We start from the raw sequence: 16,139 nt of genomic DNA, 5'->3' as shown, positions 1-16,139 counted from the left end.
GGTCATATCTTTATGCAACATTATTTTTAGTATTAGTTTTTGTGTTATTTCTAGTGGCTTAATATGGGTGTTATAAATCCCCCCCCATGCAATTATTCCATAAGATACTGATGATTGCACCAATGCATGATACACCAATTTGATTCTTTTGATATCTACTATGTTATTTAAACGTTTAAAAATATAAGTTAAATATCTAAGTTTATTTACAAGCTTTTCTACATGATTTGTCCATTTGAGTTGGCTGTCTATTATAATTCCTAAATATTTAACTGTATTCCCCGATTTCATTTCTGTACAGTTAGTGCATAAGACAGGATTGCAAGTATTTTTGTGAAACCTTATACTTAGATGAGTTAAGGGTGCCGCTTTTTTGGTATTATAAAAAGGAATATATATAGTTTTTTCACAGTTCAGAGTTAGAAGGTTTTGATTGAGCCATTCTTTGACAATAATTGTGCACTTATTTGCATTTTTAGAGACCTCGTCCCAGGATTTACCATGAACTGTGATTGCAGTATCATCAGCATACGAGAAAAGTTTTCCCGGAATACTAATATTACATAGGTCATTAATATAAATTAGAAACAAAAGCGAACCTATAACTGTTCCTTGTGGAACCCCATGTCTCATAGATGCTGGTTTATTAATATTTACGCCAATTTTTGTGGATTGTCTGCGATCAAGTAAATAATTTGTCAAAAGTGACAGACAATTGTTTTTGATTCCCATATTATTAAGTTTTCCAAGCAGTTTATTATGATTGACGGTATCAAAAGCCTTTTTTAGGTCTAAGAATATTGTTAAACTTTTCATATTCGAATCTAGATTGGTGTATAATTTTTTTGTTAGATTAAATAAAGCATCATCAGTACTAAGACCTGATCTGAAACCATATTGGTGTGGTGACAAGAGTGCATTAGATTCTAGAAACTCTAGTACTTGTATCTTTATGATTTTTTCTAATATCTTTGCAAGTTGGGATATCAGCGATATTGGTCTGTAGTTGTCAAGTTTAGAGATCGATCCAGATTTATGTATGGGTACAATAATTGAGAGTTTAAATGCATTTGGGAAATTGTTTTTTTCAAGGCAGGAATTAAAAATGTGTTGTAAGGGCATAGAAATGTGTTGTTTAATAGACTTGATTGTGATACAGCTTAATTCATCTGGACCATTGGCTGTATTTGTTTTAAGATTGTCAATGTGTTTTATAATTTCAGATTCAGTTATCCGTTTAAATTGAGATAAATTAGGAGTATATTCGGGGGTGGGTATGTCTATTTGGGTTGATTTATGTATACTGTTTTGAAATGAGGGATTATTATTTATTAAATCTGCGGCAACGTTTGTAAAGAAATCATTGAATTTATTTGCGATTTTTCCTACATCCGTTATGACTATTTTATCGTCTGTTACAATTTTTTCGGGAAATCTTTTTATTTTGTGTGTTCTATTCGTTATTTCATTTATGACTTGCCATGTTTTTTTAGAATCATTATCAGCTTTTTGCAATTGGTTTGCATAGTATTCTTGTTTACATTTCTTCATAAGAATATTAAAAAAATTTCTATAGATTATGTATTGCTGACGTAAATTTCCATTAGATGGTACACCTTTTACCATACAGTAATTCTCATGGTTTTTGTAAATTTTGTACAGTTTGTTCCTGTGTTGACTTGCAATTATCAGTCCACGCGTGATCCATGGTTTAATTTTTTTATGTTTTCTTTTAGGTGTTCGTGTTAATTCTAGACTATTTTTGATATTATTATTTAATATCGAATAGAATGTATTCAGTGATTGATTTGGGTCATCATTGGATAAAACTTGGTTCCAAGTTTCTTTTTTTAGAGAATTGTTTAGTGTTTGGTAGTTAATTTTATTTTTTTCCACTTGTTGTTCTTTAGTTGTATGATGAAAATTTAATTTACTGTGACCGAAAAAGGTTGGGTAGTGGTCTGTGATATCGAATTTTAGGACAGCTGATCTGGGTATAAAATTTTTATTAGTTTTGAGTAATATATGATCGAGGCAAGAATCAGCGTGATGGCCATATCTAGTGGGTTTATTTATGTAAGACAGATAACCCTCGCTATATATTACATTTAGATATTCGTTTGCAATAGGGTTTAGGATCGAATTATCAATGTTGATGTTTATATCACCTACAATAAATGAGAAATCGGATTGATTGCAATTATTTTCATTTATAAAATATTTAAGTTCTGTAATAAAGGATTTAGAGTCTAAGGAAGGGGAGCGATATATAGCAAGTATAGAGTATGTTTTACTGTTATGTGTGAAGGATAAATGTATGGCATTAGAATACTTAAATTTGGGGATATTAATTATTACGTTAGTTATTTTATTTGAACTGTAAAATATTGAGAGACCATCGTGAGAAGTATGTTTACAGGGTAGTGAGTAAGTCTCATAATCGGAGATGTGGTAGGGTATTGAGTCACGCATTTGCGTTTCGGTAAGTATGATTACATTTGGACGAAAATCTAGAGAATTGAGGAAAATACAGAAATCATCAAAATGTTTGCGTATGCTTCTTATATTTAAATTTATTAAATTGAAATCTGTATTTCCCTCAATTATGTAGTTATTTAGTTCTGTCATATTTTCATAAACCTTAGTGTCTGGGACCGAAAAATCGTCATAGTAATCCATTTTCAAATTTAATTATATAAATTTCTTACTCTAGTAGGTACATGATTATTGGGTTGGAATGTCGTTAACATCATTTATTCTTATTATAGGGGATTCTTCGTTCTTTCTCAGTTATACATTTCCATCCTTCGTCCAAACGTATTTATATCCCAAAGATTTGGTAGATTTTGTTAACCAAAGAAGTTGTTTATTCTTTGGGGTAAGTTTATCATTTATGAATATTTTTTCAGTTGATTCTGAGTACCTGATGTCCTTGGGAGTGAAGATTCCTTTATTTTTTTTTGTTTGATGACCTTATCCTTCGTTTCCTTTGTATCAAATTGAATAGTAATAATTTGTTTCACCGGGTTGTTATAGTAATTCACCAATGAGTTATTTTTTAGGAGGTCACTACAGTCTAGTGTCGACATCAGCATTTCTACTGGTTTTCTGATGTCGTCATTTTTTTTCAGTGTGATTCCTTGAATTTCAATGGATGTTTCTAGTGAGCTCTGTTGGATATGGTTTACTGACTGTTTAAGATTTTTTATTTCTTTTTGTAGTTCTTCAATTTTCGATTCATTTTTTTTTTGATGTTCATTGGTTTTTTTTAATTCATTTTCGAAATCATCAATTTTGTTAGAGCAGAATTCTACGCTCTTAACTATATCCTGAATTTCTTTTTTAATGTCTAAGAATATTTTATTGACATCTTTTTTTAGAAAATTTTTTAGTTGAAGGTCAATTCTGTCACTCATTGTTAGTAACAATTGTTCTTTGAAACATTCTAATTTTTGTTCCATTGTATCACTTTTGGGAGCCATTTTTAAATGATTTTTATTTATTTTGGATATTATAAAATTTCAATTTTGGGCTAGAGTGACATCTATTGGCAGCAACTATTTATGGTGTTTTTGGCAGCAGATTAAGCTTCGTCTGTTGGTCGATAGATGTGATAAGATAAAAATAAATAATCAATATCAACTTTAGTATTATTTATTGCATTTGAGATTTATTTTTATACTTAATTATTAATTTTTATGTATGATGAGTAAAACCGCAGATGATTTAATGTCAAATTGATTGTTTTGAGTATCACTTTTTGTATCCACTATTAATTGTCCAAATTGTTATTGCCAATTTCTAGGTTAAGTTGATAAAAGTTTTTAACTGATATTCTTTTGCTTTATGTTGAACTAATCAGCTGATTATTATTATTTAATTGCTATGGAAAGCCACTGTTTTGTTCACTTTACATTTGCACTTATTGGATACTGAAAAATATAGTGTTGACAAATTCTATTCAAAGATAGTTAGAATTTGTCAGATAAAGTTTGTTCTATTGGGTTTATTTTTATTTAGGATTCACTAACTTGTGTATCAATTTAGGATTAATTCACTAGAACAGTTTTCTGTTACTATTTCACTTCAAATTCTCAAAGATTTCAAAAAAATATCGGAAGATACTTTGACAGCTGGTAACTGCTCAATTACCATTATAAAATATTAAACATTGTGATGACATTAACAAACTAACATAAACACAACTCCACACGTAAATACACTTCACATCATATACTTTCACAATTAATCACCAACATGGCGGATTACATGGAATATACAGACTCGGACAACCAACACTACTGTGTAAGTACAAACGATTTTAATATATGGACAAACATTACAAAAGAAAAAAATAGAATCAAAATATTACACCAAAACATTAGGTCAATTAATAAAAATTTTGATGAATTTACGATATACCTACAACAGCTTGATAATAATTTTGATATAATTGTGCTGACAGAATGCTGGTTGAACGATAAATATGTACCAAAAACAATAGAAAACTATAACACACACCACACAAAAAAACACAAAAATCAAAATGATGGCATAGTCATATACATCAATGATAAAATAAATACAATCGTCAAAGAAATACTCATAATAGACTCCAACTGCATACACATAGCATATGATAAAGAAACGTGTATTCTTGCGATGTACAGATCTCCATCCAAAAACGACATCACACATTTCCTAACTGCACTTAACAATACTTTAAAAGAAATCAACAAAAATAAAAATATCATCATCATTGGAGATCTAAACATAAACATCTTACAAAACGGACACCCACAAAACATAGAATACCTAACACTACTAGCACAGCATGGACTGGAGCCAACGATAAAGATTCCAACACGAGTCACACAAAACACAAAAACTTGTATAGATCATATAATGATCAAAACAAAACTAAAAACCAAAACCGTAGTACTTGAAAGCACTATCACAGATCACTACATGAATATGATAGCAATAGACACCGAAAACACAAAACCCAACCAAGACAAAATATTCACAAAAAAAATAATTAACTACTCAAACTTGAAAGAAAAACTCAAACAAATAGACTGGAGTACAATATACCAAATAGAGAACGTGGAGGAGGCCTGGGATAAATTTCATAACATGTTAGCACAAGAAATAAATAAAAACACTATCATAAAACAAGTAAAACTCACACACAAAGCTAAAAAAATTAAACTATGGATAACACAGGGAATATTAAACTGTATTCGTAAACGAGACAAAATTCACAAACAAATTAAATATACACCCTACGACATGGAACAACTTAACTACTATAAAAGATATAGAAACATCTGCACCAAAATTATTAGAGTGGCTAAGGAATTATATTATGGCGAAAAACTTAAAAAAGAAAAAAATAACCCAAAGGAATTATGGAAAATATTAAAAGAAGTCACATACACACAAAAATACAAACAGAAAAATACTATTGAAAATCTAAATATTAACTCCAAAAAATTAGATGTCAATACAAATACAGAAACTATAGCAAATCATGTGAATAACTTCTTTGCAAATATAGGAAAAGTTTTAGCGAACCGTAAATTGCATAACACAAACACACTAACACAAACAAATAGATCAAATATCAATAAAAAACCGACACAACACAGATTTACAATAAAAACAACCTCGGAAGAGGAAATTAACAAAATAATAAACACATTAAAAAACCGAATTGCTCCTGGATTAGATGAGATAACAACGGATTGCATTAAGATATTAAAAAATGAAATTTTGAAACCTATAACACACTTAATCAACCTTAGTATAACACACTCCTGCTTTCCTAGTACTCTTAAAAAAGGACTAGTTATCCCCATTTATAAATCCGGAGACAAAATGGAAATAACTAACTATAGACCAATCACTCTGTTAAACTCGCTATCAAAGATTTTCGAAAGAGTATTAAAAAACCAAATTATAAAATACCTTGAAGAAAACAAATTTATCTCGGATAACCAATATGGATTTAGAGACAAAATAGGCACAAAAGAAGCTTTAGCATGTACAGTAGATTATATACATAGCAACTTAGATCAAGGGTACAAATGCATAGCGATATATCTAGATTTAGCTAAAGCCTTTGACTCAATCTGCCACAATTCACTTTTTAAAAAATTAGAAAACATGGGTATCAAAGGCAAGGAACTTCAACTATTTAAAAGTTATATGAGTAACAGAACTCAACAAGTCAAAATTAACAACCATACTAGTAAACCACTGCCGATTACATATGGAGTTCCACAAGGAAGCATACTATGGCCCGTTCTTTTTACTATTTACATAAATGAACTTTGCAGCATGAAAATAGACGGTGAAATAGTTAGCTATGCTGATGACACAGTTTTACTTTTCAAATCTAAGGATTGGAATAATGTATATAACATAGCGAATTTGGGAATCTCGCAAGTGAAAACATGGCTAGACTCAAACATACTTACACTTAACATATCAAAGACAAAATTCACAACATACAGTATAAATAGCACGGGACAGCCAAAAAACAATACAAACACCATAAAAATACACGAATGTTTAAACACCAACATCTGCGATTGCCCTCCTCTAGAAAAAACAGAACAAATAAAGTATCTAGGAATCGTAATTGACCATAACCTTAGATGGATACCTCACATCAAACATATCACAAATAAACTTCTCAAAACAATCCACATTTTCCTTAACATAAGAAACATATATAAAATAAAACAATTGAAAACAATATATTTTGCACTCTGCCAATCAATAATAGAATATGGAATTATTGCTTGGGGAGGAGCAACAAACTCGGCTATCAATTACATAGAAACCGCACAGAAAACGATCTTAAAGGTAATACTAAAAAAACATAGACTGACCGATACAGACCAAATATTCAACAGCTGTGACGTACTAGATATACGCCAATTATACGTTAAAACACTACTAAACTACATTTTTAACAAAAAAAATAAATTTCAACATACACAAAATAACACTAACAGACCAGTTAGACAAGCGTACAAAGAAAACATTAAAACTCCAACAGTAAATTCAACATTTGGACAAAGACACTACCAATACCATGCTATAAAAGCTTTCAACAGTCTAAAAATTGAAATTAAAATTGAGGAAAATAAAAATAAATTCACACACAAAATTACAAAATGGATTAAACAACAAAAAAGACAATATTACCAAAATGTCATAGCATAAAATAAAAATAAAACCTACACGTAACACACAAAACCAACATAAACACACATCACTCACAAACACACAAGATTATTTTCATTGTATTATTTTTTTAATTTTAAATGTATTATTATGTATTTTTATTTTTAATTTTAAATTTATTATTTTCTTTTCAAATTTACTATCTTCTCTTTAAATGTAATATGTAGATAAGATTTTCATATTATAAAATGAAGGCCTCAGCACGGGCAAGCCACCCAGTGAGGCCTACATTACTGGAAAACATAAATTGTAACAAAATAATGTACCAAATAATAAAAAATAAAAAAAATAATGCTTTACAATATTAAGATGAATTATTTGTTTGCGGCCGTACATATGCAATATGAATATGAGTAAATAGTTTTGTCACTATACAAACTCAATTCATCCAAGAAAGGCATTCAAATACAATATTGGATTGATTTATCGACACAATTTTTAAAGATCTAAAAAAAGTAAATTTTTGTCAAATTTCAGATAAAACCTTGTCACAAGGGCACGCGGTTAAGTTCAACGTGACAAAAAATCGGTTTTAATGTTTAAATCCTGCAAAAAGATTGAAAACACTCACCACAATTTCTATGTAATCGTATAAAAACGATAGTACAGATACAAACATTAATAGACGCGTGTTTCTTTAACACCCACACGGTATACCTAAGTCAATTTGAAAGGTTAAGCCAACAATTTGATGAATGTTATCATCCCGGCATCAAATATTGACCTGGGTGCGATTCGTGAAGAAATTCCCAAAATAGCCCATTCTTTAATGTCACTGCAAATATAAAGCAGTAGAAGTATGTGGTTAGCGTGCCCGTGTGCCTGTGATAAACTCAATAATTCTTCATAACTTCTTGGAAAATATGGTGGAAAATATTGGTTGAAAAATATCAATGAGATTCTTTCTTGAACATAAAATCAATTTTTTTAGCCTTTCTGAGGCCTAGGAGTCAACATGTCTTATTTAAATTGATGAAACCAGTTTGAAATCAAAGTGGCATAGATTTTTTAATCCCAACTGCTTCCGATTTTCTAGAACCAGCGTAACTTTGGCATCCTCTATTGGGGTCTGTTTTCAGGCCGAAGATAGTAGGGAATGATGATAGTGGAAGATGATAAAAAGGAAGGGTTGAAAATACCTGGCTATTCATGTATTATCATCAAACTTGGCTAAAGCCATTTCAAGCAATGTTTCGATTCCTAATAGTGATCTTTCACTGGAGCGATACTGAATGAATCTACCACTAAACAAAATATAGAATGTTTTCATAGTCTCGTCTTGATGGATGTACTATCTGTAATGAACGTATGTCTAAATGTATGAAAGAGACATTGATGTACAGAAGAGATAGCATGATTATGCCGACTTGTATAAATGGGTACGTCTGCTTTTGTTTCATGTCTTTGAAGCAACATTACTTCAGATAACTTGTACCAGTAGTACGACAGTAAATTGTAAATAGTGTAACTACCAAACTGAATTATTAAAAGATTATTCACTAATCTCTCTCTACCAGAAGAAAACACTGACGTATAACAAAGAGGAACCTGTCCACCGCAAGTTGGTGCAGTTAAGATCACCACACTATTATATTAGCATGTCATTTCTAGGAACTATCTGTTCATTGCTTGATACATTTTGTGAAATATTACTTATTTGGACACATTTCTCCGCCTACCGGGAGATTCTTTAGAAAGTTCACTGAAAACTTTCTAAAGAACACGATAGAATCTTCAGGAATCGACAACCAGGGATTAGTGGGCGGGATCTTGGTATTAGTTAACGGGTCTCGGGTGCTTTTGAAGTGAAGTGAAGTTAATTAATACTTATTTATTGTTTCTTAAGGGCATATTCAAAGAGTATCATGAAAATTTTGTTTTAAAATTATGAGTAAAATCCTGTAATTCAATAAAAGAGATAAATTAGATATTTGATGCAAACAAATATTTAATCGCTATCCATTTATGAATTGAGACCCATCTACAGCAGCACTGTAGATTGGTTTACACAAATGTTGAGAAGCCTGTAAACATATGTTTTGTTATGACGTTTGTCATTTTTCTGGCATTATCAGTTTTGTTCTGCTCCCACCAACCATAGAGCAGGAATTCAGACTCTGCGCTTGATTTTGGTACATGACAGGCATACAGAGAAAGATGTGCGGGAAGTAACAATCCAACCATCATCGACAAAAGACCGGAGAGAAAAACCGCTGTTTTACTCTCATTATTCGTCACACCATTGCTCGCCAATGTTTGCATTAGCTCATGTGAAAAAGGTGACTTGTGATTAATCGAACGTTCTTTCCAAGTGCGGTCCCCGCTGCACATCAAACCAAAGAATTACCAACCTGGTAAGTGCAGAAATCTGGCGATTATTTTGTGTGTTGGTTGGGGTAGGGCAATTTTCATTTGGAAGTACCTGTCTCCTGGAACAGAAGGAATAAAGCATTTCTCTGCGAAATTACGGTGACGGTGACGCAATTCCAGCGTCATCGCACACAGGGTATTTATTATTTATTGTATTTAATAATTTATTACTAATTTAATTGAATTCCTACAATTATAAATAACCTGCAAATGTTTTTTAGCGTTCTGAAAAACGATTTGGAGTGTTGGTTGGGCCCGCACTTGAAAGAACGATCGATTAATCATAAGTCACTTTTTTCATATGAACTAATTCACACAATGGTCGAGCATGTGCTACGGATAATGAGATTAGAACGGCGGATTTTTTGTCCGGTCTTTAGTCGCTTACATTTAGCTTCTTACTTGCTGCACTTTTTCTCGGTGCGTGCCTTTTTCATGTACAAAATCAAGCGCGGAGTTTGATTTCCTGCCCTATATTTGGTGGGAGCAGAACATTCCTCATCAGAGAGTCCTCATTAGAGCTTACATACATATAATTAATGATAATAATTGTTTTATTATTTATGCAATATTTTACTACCTTTCTAAACCATAAAAGACAGAGTTAATCGCCACTTTAATATGTTTTATATTAAAGTAAGTAAAGTCGTATGTAGGTTAACTATTTTTTACGTAAAATAAAATCCATTAAGATGGGTGAAAGAAAATCAAGGCGAACAACTCATGTCGCTAGGAGGCGCCAGTGTAGCATGTTGCCATCAGAACGTATGTGAAATGTCAGAAGTTGATGGTACTATTTAGGCCCCGTAATAAGCGTTCAAAGATGGTTTGAAAGTGAGATGTGTAATTACGAATATTAGATGGAGCGCTCTAATATTAAAAAACGATAATAATTAAGCTAAAATGGTGATAAAATTTTATAAAACACGACTCGTTTAAAATAGAGCAAAATCTCTCAACAAATGCTTACATTTAACACTGTTAATTTTTTCATGTCTATAACATATTGTAACAGTACAAAAGGTGTTTTAATAATTTTCGGAGCTAACTTTGCGATTTTTTTCTACTTTGCGATTCGAATTTCATTTAATTAACGTTTCGGCATAAAAAATGTATTTATATATTTTTTTTAAATAACATATATAAATTTTTGTAACTTAAAAACTTAAAGAGTTAACTAGAAACTTATAAATATACCGTTATACCGTTATAAATCGGTAGAAGTTGGGTATGCGGGGCTTACAGGGTATTTGGTTCGGCACTTGGGAGCCCTTTGACGAGATCTCTCTGGTTTTAGGCGTTAACGAAATCGGTCATTAGTCATTACCGACGACACTCTCAGGTCTTTGAATTTTGATTGCAAATCATCATAAATCAAGTGAAATACTGAAAGTGTATTTTAAAATAAAATGAAAGCTAAATTGTTAATAAATCAATCGAGTGCTTTTCGACGTCCCTTGTCTGGCTACAGTAGAACAATGCGATACATAACGTTAATTTAATTCTTGTTACAAGTTTTCGTTTATTCAAAGATTTTCTTACGATGAAATTTAAAATTTATTGATTTAACTTCAAAATTCGTTCATAAAGAGATTAAAGCTTTTGCTAAAAGTGCAGTGCTGACCTACAAGTCTTCAAAGGGGACATTTGTATAGCAATAGACATTTATAAACATTCCTGTATTTTATGTTCTTGTCCTTACATTTCTCAACCCCTGAGAAGTGGTAATTTTCCAAGTCGACCATCAACGAACTGAAAGCACGACAGATTTTGTCACGATTGAGCTAGCAAAGGGAGAAATGAAAGTATTTAATTATCAGTTTACAACAATTAAGACCAATACAGTTCGAGACCGTTTTTTTTATGTAATACTCCTCTATTTAGTAATATGTCAAAGCTACATAGCTAGTAATGAAAAGTAGATATCTAGGATCTAAGTTTTCAAAAATTGTTGATTTTAAACAACAACAAAAAAATAGATAAGCGAAAACATCAGATTTTTAAAGATTTTTGTTTAATCTGTAAAGCCACAGTGGCCCAGTTTTAGTTTTCAATGATTTCAAAGTATGGCGCTATATACTCGTAATAACTTTATTCCATTACTAAATTAGTTACTTATCTTTAACAATCTGATGTTTTCGCTGACTATGAATTTTCGTTGGTTGGGCCACTATTCTACTGAGACATCAAATATATTAAGAACATTATATTATTGATCGTGTGAAGGCGGTATATAGGATTCTCATTTTTCTTAGCCACTGGCATAAAAGAAATTGACAAGTTCCTTATAAAATTGAATTAACCATGATAAAAGATAAGGAACAAAGATTTTAAACCCCTGTAAACAGAGGTTTCGAAATCTTAAAGAATAAAGCAGGACTAAATTATGATCCCTGTGGGAAGTCGATGCCGAGGTTCAAGACAAATTATTATTCTGCCCAGGACAAATCGGATAATGTGTTTCTGTATACAAAATGCGGCGGGATTAATTAAATGAGTGATGGTAATTGAATTGAACCGAGTTTATCTGTTTTGATGCTGGTTTTATTTTATTTGTTTGCGAAAAATCATAATCTAACAATAATAAAGTATTATAATCATTTTATTTATATAATTTTTGGAATAACTTAATGAGTAAATCTTCAAATTGTTATTTAATTATTGACGGCAATATTAGCCATTCTTCCTGGGTTAAAGTCCTAGATGTGACCGAATCTTCTTTTGATTTTTCGTTTAAGAATCACTAATATTGTCTTCAATAATTAATTATTACAATTTGAAGTTTTACTCAGTAAGTTATTCAAAAAATAAAACATTCATCCTAGACTTGCAGCAAAAAGTAATAGATATATCACATTAAAATAAAAATAAGATATGTTTATCTAAGACACTGTCTAGATTGCATTTAGTCTGAGTTGAATCTTGCGATCATACATATAGATAGCAGCCAATAAAAATGTGCTGTGAGAAAATGAAGATAATTTTGGTAGTTCTTATTTGAAGTATGATTCAGATAAATATTAATGAAAGAGATAGGGTCCCATTAGCTCAGTTGGTAGAGCGGTGCCCCGGAAAGGAAATGGTCCTGGGTTCGAGTCCTAGGTGTGACCTATCTTTCTCTAATTTTTCTGTTTTAAAAATCGCTATTATTGTCTTCAATAATCAATTTGGTTATTCATTAGTTTACAGATTGAAAACAAACAAAAAAATCTTACTTTGCTCTGGTTCTAAAGTTACATTGTGAATGATGTTTTTATTTTACTATTACTTCATACAGGAGGCCCCGAGGAAAATATTTTTTCTTAGTGTGTTGTCATTTATGGAGATTCTATATGGAGGGTCTTTTGATGAGAGGAAGGAGAGAACATGGTTCTTGAAGATACCCATGTTGTAGTAGGGATGAAACTCAGAGGCCGGGAAATCGTTTCACAGCCGAGCTGTTGAACTCAGAAACGAGTCATAGAAGCGACCCGTTCTCACCCTGAAGTAAAATAAATATAACAATATCAATGCAATGTTGAAAGGGTTAAACAAATATCTTGTCATTTAAGCAAATTATTTACATTATTTTCATTTTGAATAAAATGAATAACTTTGCAAACACCATATTTAATGAAAAAGGATCGACATATTTTAAAACCAATGGTTGCTTCGTCAGGATTAATGTATAATGAAAATTAATAGACAAATAATTGTTTGTCGTAATTGACGACAAACTTCATTGGGATGCACACATCAAAGGAACCTCAAAAAAGCTAACAAAACTCATCTATTTCTTCAAAAAATTACGAAATATCTTGTCAACTACAGATCTAAAGAGAGTATATTATGCGCTATGCCACTCTCTACTGGAATATGGAATAATAGGATGGGGCTCAGCATCATCAAACCATATTAAACTACTAAAGAAAACTCAAAATTGGATCATAAAGACCATATTAAAGCTCCCCGTAAGGACGCCAACTACTGATATTTTTAATCTGTTTGATGTTCCAAGTTTACAAAAAATCTATGCTAAAAATATTCTAGTTCATCACTTAAAAAATAAACCAGAGGCAAACCCCTCTCACGATCATAAAACCAGAGCCAAGCAAACAGACATGCTAAATATTCCTAAATGTAATTCTACTTTTGGACAAAGAAACTCTGAATTTTTAGCAATTAAATTATATAATAAACTCCCTCTCAACATCAAACAAAGGAAAACGAAAAATAACTACATTAAGGACATCAAATCTTGGCTTATGGAAATATCGGAAGAAGAACTAACTAATATATTTAAAACATCATCTTAGTTGCTGAAAACGTATTCTAACATATATAGTCCCCCTCAGCACAGGATCTCCTAGTGAGGAGGACTTCAATGATCTGTTTTAATTTTATTTATATATTTTATTTCATGTGCCATACAAAAATGTACCTAATTATTTTAAAAAGTAACTAAATAAAAAAAAATAAAAAATAAAATAAAAAAAATAAGTGCCACATAGACAAAATTATTACAATAAACGGTGATTTATTATTTAAATTAAATAATTAAGCCAAATAAAATAAATTTATCATAAAACTGGTAATTATTGCAAATAAGTATATCACAAAAACTTTTATAAACTAACTCATTTATGTTAACATCAAATCTAACTCACGTATGTTAAAATCAAAACTAACTCATTTATTTTGTGATCAAAATTAACTCATTTGTGTTAACATCAAAACTAACTCATTTATTTTAACATCAAAACTAACTCATTTATGTTAACATCAAATCTAATTCATTTATGTTAACATCAAAACAAGGTTATTTATACTAACATCAAAACAAACTCATTTATGTTAACATCATGTCCAATTCATTTATTTTAACATCAAAACCAACTCATTTATATGAACATTAAAACTAACTCATTAATGTTATCATATAAAATAACTCATTTATTTTCTTATGAAAACTATCTCATTTATGTTAAAATCAAAAAATATGTAAATTAAGACAGCGGAATTTAGAAGTAATTATTTAATTTAAGAATTTGTAATCTACAAAATAATTAGTGACCATACATTAATTCAATTTCTAAGAAAATTCTAAAACCTGCCACACAAACACACACATTAAATGAGGAAAAGATATAGAATTAGACTGCCCTTCAGAAAAAACGTCAAAAGAGGAAAATGTCTTTGATGTACGAAGCAATGAAGAGATTTTACGAATTACCAAAAGAAATTAAATTAGGAGAAAACATACACAAATGTAAACGTAAATAAGTAATTGATTAATTCTAATAATACATGTATATAATAATTGTATTAAGACATAGATTACATATTAAATAAAAATACACCGAATAGATCGAAGAGAGACTGAACGTATGACGTAGATTAAACTGCCTAGTATAGCGAGTATTACATTCTATAGTAACGGATAGCAGCAATTAATTCCACGCCAACAAGCCTTCTCTAGCAATAAATTATCTCTTAATGTGACGTAAATATGTACGTATTATTTTCGGCTAGAGACAAGCAGAAAATTCGGCAAACCCTTAAATAATGATTAATACTTACAAATATTCACTAAATTCTGCTCGTGTAAAACACCCCCGCTCATATGGGGGCGTATTTTTGATTTGATACGATCATAATTTGTTGAATTTTGGGGGTGTCTTCAGTGATGCAATCAGTTTTTTATTGTTTTTAATTCTGATAATTATTACGCTCAATCTAAAACGAGAATTTGGTCTTGGTCTTTGCTGATCATTGATCTGATTGACTTCCTCCTTCTATTTACTTCAACTTCACTCTCTTCACCCTCACAACACATCCCTATTAAGGATGCAATAGTCCAACTGTCTTCAAGCCGTTTTTTTTTATTTTTAAGAGTCCAAACACTGATCCTGATCGTCTGGAGCCAGTGAGACTATGGCATCCTCCAATGGGGTATGTTGTGAGGCTATAGGTAGTGGGGACAAAAAAGGAGATGAGGAAGTACTTAGCGATACATATCTGGCAGCCATAGGCTAAAACCATTTTTAACATCAAAACCAACTTATTTATGTTAACATCAAAACTAACTCACTGATGTTAACATCAAAAATAATTCATTTAGGTTAGCATAAAAACCAACTCATTTATATTTACATCAAAACTAACTCATTTACGTTATAATCAAAAATTTTATAAATTAAGACAATAGAATTTAGAAGTCATTATTTAACGTTTCAATTCTGGATTGTGGTCTTTCATCAGGACTATACTGAAATTATCTTCCTGTCGGAAACGTTTCACAAATTTACAATATGTTGTTTGTATTGAAAAAATTGTGAAGTAACACAAATTAATAAAATAAAATGTACTTTCGCACGCTGGGATTTGAACCCGCTATCTCCAGATTCATAGACAAGAAGGACCGTGGATTTGAATTATTATCATATATCACTCAACCACGGAGGCCATTTGGGCAGTTTGGATTCTTGGGCGATATCCAGATTTTTTTTAATACCTGACGGAACTATCAAAAG

This window comes from Hesperophylax consimilis, chromosome 28 (genome assembly GCF_061612785.1).
Source record: "Hesperophylax consimilis isolate HC1 chromosome 28, BYU_Hcon_1.0, whole genome shotgun sequence".
NCBI classification, from domain to species: Eukaryota; Metazoa; Arthropoda; class Insecta; order Trichoptera; family Limnephilidae; genus Hesperophylax; species Hesperophylax consimilis.
Note: the sequence above shows the minus strand (reverse complement) of the source record.